This window comes from Medicago sativa, chromosome 6 (genome assembly GCF_051527215.1).
Source record: "Medicago sativa cultivar Bolivia chromosome 6, Bolivia_mono, whole genome shotgun sequence".
Classification (NCBI taxonomy): Eukaryota; Viridiplantae; Streptophyta; class Magnoliopsida; order Fabales; family Fabaceae; genus Medicago; species Medicago sativa.
In genome coordinates, this window is record NC_140754.1 from 3,817,904 (window position 1) to 3,828,773 (window position 10,870).

Below are 10,870 nucleotides of genomic sequence, written 5' to 3' on the forward strand. Positions count from 1 at the left end.
GACTAGTTAGGTTCATGAACCGGCTCGATATATATACATATATATATATACACATATACATATATATATATATATATATATATATATATATACATATATACATATATATATATAATGTTATTTGGTATTTTTTTATATAATATGTAATTTATTGTAAACTTCTTTTAATAGAGAAAGCAAAAAAATATGTTAATGGTACCTTGTACTGACTTTTAAACAAACATGTGTGTGTGAGTACAACAAGAAAAAAAGAAAAACATGTGCATTCAAATAGTCCCACATCGGGGAGTTTAGACAACATTAGAGAGGAGAAGTATTATATATATTCACATTGTAAACTTATACTGTTATGCGCTACAGGAAAGTGCCACTACCTTTTTAGGTAGTGGTTATGCCTCATAGTTTTATTTTAATTCTATTTTTGTTTTGTTTTTTTTAATGGTCAAAGACATATTTTTGAAAAAACCTATCAAAATAGGTAAACGAGTTGAACCTAACGATTTGAATCGAGTTGTTCGTGAACTTTAAACGAGCCGAACTCGAGTTAAAAAAAAGGTTCGTTTCGAACTCGAGTCGAGTTTCGAGCCGAACTAATTCTTATCGGGTCGAGTCGAGCTCAGACAGGTTCGGTTTGACTCGACTCATTTCCAGCCCTACTCCTATGAAAACTTTCTCCAGGTTTCTATAGTTTAAATCTATACCATTAAATATATTATCTCTCTTCAATTTGACATTTAATTCCTCACATGTATTTATCATTTAATGGCTAGGATTCCACTGGACTCTCCAGTCACAGGAGAGGATCCAGAATTTCTATTTTCAATAACTCAACCTCATTTGTACATTTACATTGCATTAATGATGTTTTGACTTTTTAGCAATATTATTTCAATTAAATTCTCGACTATAATGTCCTAACTTTTACACCTATATTTATATATGTTGTCCTCCAAAAAATGGTCACGCAACTGAAAAAATGTGGTCACACAGACCATATATTTGGTTAATTGAAATTTTTTAGAATGATACAAAAAGATGTACATATTAAAGATGTCTACCAATCTTTAATGAAGAAAAAAAAATCATGTTTTATGTTGATGGATCCCCACTACTTTATATTTGGAAATGTGTTAATTTCTATATTCTATTTTAGTTCTTTTCCTCTCATTGGATCAAACAAACACTTATTCTTAATGGAGAAACAATATTTTTGACAACTTAAGTTGTAGCCACCACCGTATAAATATAATATCCCATCTACTTCGGTTTTTTTTTTTTTTTGAATCAAAAAGAAAGAATATTATTGATTAATAATAGAGCTCATATCTTTTTGAATATGAGTGAAAATGGGAGTGGGAAAATTACAATACCAAATCTTATTGGGTTTACACTCAGCCCATTTGGCTGTAGCATGGGCAGCCCAATTGAGATTTCTCCTAACCCAGCTTATAGAAACAGTGCGCATGCGTTCAAGCTTTTCTGCACATTTTCTCCCAACTTTGCCCCAATACCCTCTTGAAAACTTTTGAGATTTGATGCTTTCCACAATGAGCTTTGCATCAGATTCTATCATTACATTAATCCATCCAGCTTCTTCAATCCAATTAAGCACGTGATACACTCCCATAGCTTCAACCATGCAAGCATCGTTAGACCCAGTTACCGTTCTAGTTGCCACCACGACGGGCCGTCCATCGCTTCGTCGGAGGACGAAACCTAATCCCCAACGGCCATCACCAAGAAGGTGAGCATCCACGTTGAGTTTTAGGTTCGACTCCGACGGAGGTTTCCAGCAAGTGTCACGCGAGCTAAGCTAGATCCAAGTGAACTAGGGCGCGGATTGAGCTTATTGTTCTGTTCCTGGTACGCATCCACTGACTGGACAGCTCTGGTGATGATGTCTTGAATCGGTATGTCTTTGTTTTGAAAGATTAGATTGTTCCTAGCATTCCATATCCCGTAACAAATGGCTGAGATTATTTCCAAGCTCTTCTGAACTCCTTTGCGAATTTGAAGGGATAACCACTCTGTAAACTCCGGAGGAACAGGATCGAGGTTTTGGAAGTTTAAGGTAAGAGGTGAAGCAAACCATACTCTCTGAGCCCAGGAGCAATGCATGAAAATATGAGAGATGGATTCGACGTGGTTACCACATCTGGGACACAAAGGATCACACCGGATTCCACGCTGTAATAAATTCCGCTTGACAGGTAAACCTTGATTTAAAATACACCACATTAGATGACTTTGTTTTGGGGGAATTGTTTGTTTCCACAAATTCTTCCATATTGGGTCAGAATAGATAAAGGAGTTGCCTGTTTGACCCCGTTCTTGATCTTCCCTAGCTTTTATAAAGTGGTATCCAGATTTAACTGAGTAGAAGCCGTTATTAGTGTGAGCCCAAACAAGATCATCATCCTCGTAGGTATCAATAAGAGGAATCTGATGGATTTGAGAGTTTTCAAAGGGGAGGAAGAGGTTTTGGATCAGGGGGTGTTCCAGGACAGAGTGGTGTGGTCAATCAAATCACTGACTTTTAAGATATCACAGTTGTCAGGTTTTTTGCTAATAACTTTGAAGCCATTTTGGTCTGGTAACCACTGGTCATCCTATATGTTGATATGTTTACCATTCCCCACCGACCAGTAGCTGCCTTTCTGAATGACCCATCTAGCTTGAAGAAAACTACGCCATGAGTAACTAATACCAGGCTTCTGTTGAGCTTCCCATATGGTGTTATGGGGAAAATATTTGGCTTTGATAACTCTGGCCATGAGGGACTGACTTTGAGTCTGAATGCGCCATATCTGTTTGGCTAATAAAGCTATATTGAAGGCTCTAAGGTCTCTAAAACCCAAGCCCCCATCCTTTTTGGTTTTACACAGCTTTTCCCACTTAATCCAATGAGTTCTTTTGGGATCTGTGGTGCTTCCCCACCAAAAGTCACAAATCACTCTTTCAAGTTGCTGACCGAAATTTTTGGCGAGGAGAAAACCACTCATAATGTAAGTGGGAATGGCTTGAGCCACAGCCTTAATGAGGGTGCTTCTACCAGCAAAGGACAAATGCTTTTCTTTCCATCCTTTTAACTTTTTAAGGACCCTATCATGGATGAATTCAAAAACCTGTCTTTTTGACTTACCCAAATGGGTGGGCATACCCAGGTATTTTGAGAAGCCCTCTACCTTTTTCATGCCTAAGATCTGGATAATATTTCTCTGTTCTGTGTCAGTCACCTTCTTGCTAAAAATGATCTCAGATTTATCAAAATTGACTTTTTGGCCAAATTGGGATTCATAGAGGTAGATAATATTTTTGATAGTTTGAGCTTCCTGAGTAGTAGCCCTGCAGAAAATAAGGCTGTCATCTGCAAATAAAAGGTGGGATATCATGGGAGCTTCTGTAGCTATCTTGATGCCCTGAATGGTGTTGGTGAGTTGAGCTTTATTAATGAGACCTGATAAGACATCTGCACAGATGAGAAACAAGTAAGGGGATAAAGGGTCCCCTTGTCTTAGGCCCCTTTGAGGTGTAAAGACTTTAGTAGGTTGGCCATTAATATGAATGTCAAAAGTGACTGTAATGACACAATTCATGATGGTTTTGACAAGGTGTTCAGGGAAGCCCATAGAAGTCATTGTAGCTTGTAGAAATTCCCACTCAACCCTATCAAAGGCTTTGGCCATGTCAGTTTTCATCCCAATAAAACCAGTTTTGCTCGTGGTTTTGTGAAAGTAGTGGAACAATTCATAAGCCCATCTACTTCGGTTGATAGAACCAAGAAAAACATACCACAAACAAACTCGAAAAAGCAGATCCATGTCATATCCAACACCGTGAGAATCGACAGAGAGACCTACACCTGGATTCAACGAAACAAATCTGAAACAACTTCGGACCCCACCATATTGAAACAACTTGCGGAATTGCGGATTTGAAGAGAACGGAACGAACCCCATTTGCGGATTTGATGAAAACAGGACAGAGGCGGAACAAAACTAGATCCGATGATGAAACACTCATCACTAGAGATTGGAAAGATGATGGTGTGGAGGTTGGCGCCGCTTGTCGCACCACCGATATCAGCATCTACATGGCTATTAAGGGTGTACATGGGTTGAGTCAACTCGAAAACCCGGTCAAACCCACCCAAAAAACAAAAACAAAAAAGTGAGTTGGGTTGGGTAATTGGGTGAATAGGGTTTTAAAAATGACAAACTCAAAAAATAATGGGTTTTAGGTAAAATCAGACACAAATCCAATAAATTCACTTACCTAATAATGTCAACATTCTTATTTTTATTTTCATTGGAAAGAAGGAGAATATAAAAGATTTTAGTCATAAATCAAGTTTAATTTTTAAAATTGACAAAGGTCATTCTCTATATTGAAAATCGAAACATACTTGAGTTACAAATTCATATGTTGCACTTTTTTGTTGTTTTGATGCTAATGTAATTTTACGTCATGCAACTTTAATTTGTTACAAGTATTTTATGATGAAATTCATTATTTGATATTATCAATTATTATCATTTTACGCTAAAATATAGTGAAAATAGGTTATACATTTTTTTTAGAAAATAAAAAAGTTGAGCATTTTTTTATGAAAAAAATATAATGACTCATCATTTAGTCATTTAATATTAACAAAAATCGCATAAAAATAATTTGGGTAACCTACTACCCAACTCAACCCAAATCGGAAATTAATGAGTTTTGCCCAAACCAACCCAATGATATAACTAATGGTTATTTAACCTCGCACAAACTGGAATACCCTTATGATTTTTATTTTTTTTTACGAACCCTATATGGTGTGTTTGTAAAGAGAAAATTAAACATAGTATATTAAACCATTGGATTTTTTTTAATTAAACACTGAATTTTGTTGTTAAGTTAAATTGGTAAAATTATATTCATTTGAACTTGATTTTATGTTTTTTGTTTTACGCGTTAAGAATCAAAGAACTAGTTTTGAACTGTTTTTAGGGGACGTCTAATATTGAACTGGTCCAAAAATGAATTTTACTGTCTAAAACACTTTTTAATGAATTCATTTTTTTTCTTTTACAAAACATATATACGATAGGTTAAAACTTTTTAAAGAGAGTTTACCGTCTATTTTAGACTCACAAGGCTCGAGAGATAAGCTGGTTTAAAAAAAATTAAAAAATTAGCTCTGTGGTTTCCTTCATTCATCAAAGAAATTAATACATTCATGGTCCCTGGATGAATGCTTTGTGGAAATGATTTGATGAAGGCTTTGAAACTTTGATAGCTGCATATATATACCCTATACGGTAGACAAGGATGGATCTACAAAGTTTAGTTGGTGTAACCAACCCCAATTTAAATAAATACTCCCTTCATTCCTTTTCTTTTGATGTTTTAGCTCTTGACACAAGTTTTAAGGAGTAATTAAAGTATATAAACATTTGTGTGTGTTTTACTTAAATTTCCTTATTTATCATTAAATTCACATGTGATAAACCAAAGGTCACAACTACTTTAATAGTTTATTGTGTTTTCCAACAAGGGTAAACTTGAGAAAACAATAATAAATTCACTAAAACATCAAAAGAAAAGGAATGGAGGGAGTATTTTATAGTATGATAACATAACGTGTATGTCTATGTTGGGAAATACTTAACTTTTAATGGAACAAAATTAAAATTGTTTGATCAATTTTATAAGAAAATAATTAAGTCAGGGCCGGTCCTAAGATTTTTGGTGCCCTGGGCGAAACAATAAATTGTGCTATTTTAATTATTCAAACATTTTTCTTCATGTTTTTTTGTTGCAAAATATTCATTTATAATCAAAGTTATCTAAAAATATATTTTCAATAGAATTAATCAAAGCGAATTAAAAAGAAACATATTTATATAGTACTAACTACTAAGTAAAAATAATAATTTTGGTTCCCCTAAATAAATGGTGCCCAGGGATGCCGCCCCCGCGCCCGCCCTCAGGGCAACCCCTGAATTAAGTTCCCTTGAAAAAAATTAAGTTAGTGGACCACTATCCCCCAATTTAATCTACGGTAGGTCCTTTATTTTCGGGTTGTAATAATATTTGGATAATTTTATTGCATTTACGTTAGATTTGATTAATTTTATTTGTGTGTTTATTTTATCCTCTTTAAGTTAATTTAAAAAATAATTCAAAGATTTTAAAATAAAATTATAATTTTTTTAGTAATTTTAAAATAACTTTTAAATAAACAAAATTAAAATATTAATTTTGTTTCTTTACAAGAGTTATCTCTTCACATATTTGTATGCGTCAAATGTCAAATCTAATGAAATTATGTCAGTCAATTGAAAATGTTTTACCGGAGCAAACCCATCGCAAAAATGTGTCAGTCAAACCGATGCTCACTCAAATCAACAGAATCAACGTCAATCCACTGAACTAGTTGCACAAGGGGTTAACCCGGACATCACTTATGTTCCATTGGGATACCAATGTTATATAACATTGGCCAATGAAGATGTGCCACATATGAAAGTCTAAAGAGGAAAGAGAAAAGCTATGCATGTGAAGTGTTATATGGCACACCTTCATTGACCAATGTTATATAACATTGGTATCTCAATGATACACGCCCGGATTAACCCCTAGCAAATAAATTGTGTTGACCGTTTCTGAAAGCTAATTCTCTCCCCCATAAGGACTCTCGTAAAAATGCGTTTCATAGTTTTTTTGTTGTTGTTGAGTTTGACATGGGATTTCCCCCGACAGATTTCTAGTTTTCTTTTAATGTGATGTGATTCACCTCGTTTAGCCCGCTATGCATAAATCTACACGTTAAACATACCCTTTTTGGGGCAGCACTTTAGTGACATTGAGATGACAATCTCTCTCACTCACAATGATTTTTTGTCCTTTTGCACACTTGTGACATTGTGGTTGGCCAATGTCACATGACATTGGCACCCCAATGTCAACCAAAGTACTATCCCTTTTTGTGCATCTGCACGATCATATGTTTTAATATGTTGGTTCAAGTATGTCTCGCATTGGTGCATGGTTTGAACCGTCAAATCCACCAAGACTAAAGTTTACACGGACAAAAAATGGGTCCAAAGCCCATTCGAGTCGTATGTTAAACATATCGACTGGTTTATGGATCTTGCCCTTATCTCAATATTCTCTGATTGTGCTAAGTTTCCCAACATTAATGCCTCCCTCATCAATGCTTACATACACTTATGTTGAATCAAGCTTGTTTTCATCTTCAAGATGTAAAATTTGGTACTCATTGTGTTCGCTTGAAAAACTTCATTGTGTGCCTCATGGTGGCCGACAATTGTTGTAAATTCAAACTCAAATCACAATTATAAACTTAGATGTGTGGAGAAGTGTTAATAATAACGAATGTTCAAAGCAGACCAAGCACTAATATGTAAATCAAAGTAAGAAAAACAAGACAAAAATAGTGTGTGTGTGTGTGTGTGTGTGTGTGTGTGTGTGTGTGTGTGTGTGTGTGTGTGTGTGTGAACAAACACACAAATTTGGTTACTTAGTTCTGTCAAAAAATAATCTACGTCTGGAAAGAGAACAACTCTTCGATCCAGTGTCAATCTGTTTCTTACAAACAAAAGAGTTATAAGAAATTAGCTTTAACTAGTTCTTCAAGCCCATGAACAAGAGACTTAGAGATTTTCAATACCATAGTAGTTTACAACGTTTCTCAACTCAAGAATCTCATTCAAAGACACTCAACTATTATCCTCTAATAAGAATCTCATCATCTAATTTCACAAATTTGCATATAACAAATGAGAATAAAACAACTTAAATAAGGTTCACGACCCAAGACACCTACCTCGCGAATGACCATGTCCGCCTCGCGCATGCAGGACCGTTGGAGGTTTGCCCCGCGGCTGGACTACCTACTTTGCAAGTGAGGCAGTGGTGAAATGCCTGAATACTGCAACCGATACCAGCCTCGCGAGTGAGCCAAACCTCCTTACGGATGAGGCAGTAGCCAATATTTCAGTTTTCCATTCTTCCCTTTGATGAAATTAATTTTGTGGCATAATCACAACACTTTATCCACTAATTTTATAAAAATAAAAATAAAATAAAAAAATCTTATTCTCGACTTTCAATCAATATGAAACTCTTTGTTGTAGTAGAATATGCATAAATTACCACGGGAGTTAAAATGTCATTAACTAAGGTGGTTTATCAAAAATAATTACTAGAAAGGACATGCAAACCGGTATCATTTAGGCATTTGTTAAGAGAAAAAATTATATTGAAAAGAATATTTTTTTACAGTTTTAAAATGTTAACTATATAAGTTCCAAAATAACTTTGATATATTTGGTTCTTTAACGACATAAAAAAGGATAACAATGTTGACATTTTATAACATAAAGGACTAAATTGAGAAAAGAAAAAGGACAAATTAAAAGTGGTACCTAATTATAACATAAAGGATTAAATTGAGAAAACAAAAAGAAAAAGGACGAACTATGAAGATAGTATCCACGCTCTTTTGGAATGTCCTAGTGCTATGCAAATTTGACGTGATGTTAATTTATGGGATTCAATTGATAAGCCTCTCAGGAGAAACTATAACATGGATGCGGCCATTTTTGCTCTGTTGCAGCAGCTTAATGCGAGCCAAATAGAACTTTTATCACGATGATGTGGAGTATTTGGGAACATAAGGAATTTGAAACTTCGGCAACAGAAGAATGAAACGAATGCTCAGGTCGTTGGAAGGTTAACACATCTTCTTGATGGTTGGAAGGCGGCTCAGATTATCCATAGTGGCAAGAAATTGATTGCAAATGTGCAGCAGCCGAGCCCAACTTACAAAATACCATTCATTGGCAAAAACCAGCAAGAGGTAGATATAAGTGTAACAAAGATACCTCCTTTTCTTCATCCTTGAATTGCATAGGTAGTGGGAATGTATCTGAGATGTTGATGGGAAGTATGTGCTTGCGAAGACTGCTTGGTTTTCTCCTCTTTGTGATGTTGCAATCGGTGAGGCAGTTAGTTTACATACGACATTGGAACGGGTTTCAGACCTTCAATTTGACAATGTTGATTTTGCCTTAGACTCTAAGAAGGTTGTAGACTCTTTTCATACATGTGTAGTAGATAATAGCGAGTTTGAATGTATTATTAATGCATGTAGGCAACTGTTTTATGATAGATTTCAAAACTCTCATGGAAGGTTGTAGACTCTTTTCATACATGTGTAGTAGATAATAGCGAGTTTGGATGTATTATTAATGCATGTAGGCAACTGTTTTATGATAGATTTCAAAACTCTCATGGAAGGTTGTAGACTCTTTTCATACATGTGTAGTAGATAATAGCGAGTTTGGATGTATTATTAATGCATGTAGACAACTGTTTTATGATAGATTTCAAAACTCTCATGTCGAGTTTAATAGGAGGTAGACTAATGGAGTCACACATGAACTTACCGGGGTAGCCCCATCTGAAGCTAACTCCCATGTTTATGATGATCTACCATAATGTATTTGACACATTTTTGCTAATGAAATGCATTGAATTGTTTCCTTAAAAAAAGGATATATGATGAAAGTGTAACCTGAAATTAAGTTAAGTGACGAATTGTGTAATTTTACCAAAAAAAAAATTATTGGCATAATCTCAACACTTCATCCACCAGTTTTATAAAAAATAAATCTTATTCTCGACTTTATTTTATTTTTTTGGTCAAGATCTTATTCTCGACTTTCAATCGATATGAAACTTTTTTTTTTTTTGGCTTAATCAATATGAAATTTTTTGTTGCAGTAGAATATACATCAATTTTTTTTTGATGGTGGCCGGGGTTTGAACTCCGAACCTTGCATATTTTATGCATTGTCAAAACTAACTGAGTTAAGTTCACGAAGACAGAATATACATCAATTACCACAGGAGTTAAAATGTCATTAACTAATTAGCTGGTTTACCAAAAAATAATTGAAAATGCTAACACGTTAGTTACTCTGTCTTAGTCAATATGAATTTTTTTTTAAGGATTACATATAGTTATTCGGTCTTAATTTTTTTTTCTTTTTTAAGTATGGTCTTAAAAGTTTTGTAATAAATCTTTAAAAGTATAAAAAATAATTGAAAACTAATTTTTATTTTTAAGATAAAATTTTAAATTTTAAATTTCTTAACATATATGATCAAAACACACGTTAACAAGATCCAAAGATAATTATCAGAAATCGAGTTTATCACATAACACATTGAGTCAAAGAAAAACCTCTTTAGCTTGCACATGTGACATTATTAATTTTGGAACCCCTCGAACCCACATGTTGACATGTGTTGAACTACTTGATTTACTAAAATTGAAATTGTAATTAATAATTTCAAAGAATATAGTATAATTTTTTCTAAAATAACTTATAATAAAATACAAAGGGAGTACTCTCTTATAACCATTTATTAGCATTTTCCTTACTAAAAATCGAGTCTATCACGTTGAGTCAAGTAAAGACCTCCTTAGCTTGCATACGTGACATTACTAATTTTTGAACCCCTCGAACCCACATGTGGACATGTGTTGAACTACTTGATTTGCTAAAATTAATAATTAATAATTTAAAAAATGTTCATTTGTTTGATTGTATCCAAAGAATCAAATCCGTGGTAGTATATAAATATATGATCCTATTCATAGTATCCAGATCCATATATCAAATTTTTTATTTGATTATTTGTCCATATCCTATCTTGGTTTCTACACACACAGGACTAGTTGATGTAAACAATATGTAATCAAATGAATTATTGTCATTAGGTTGCATGGAAATTAGAAGCAGCATAATTTTTAAATCATTATCTTCAACAAATATAAAAAATTAACATAACC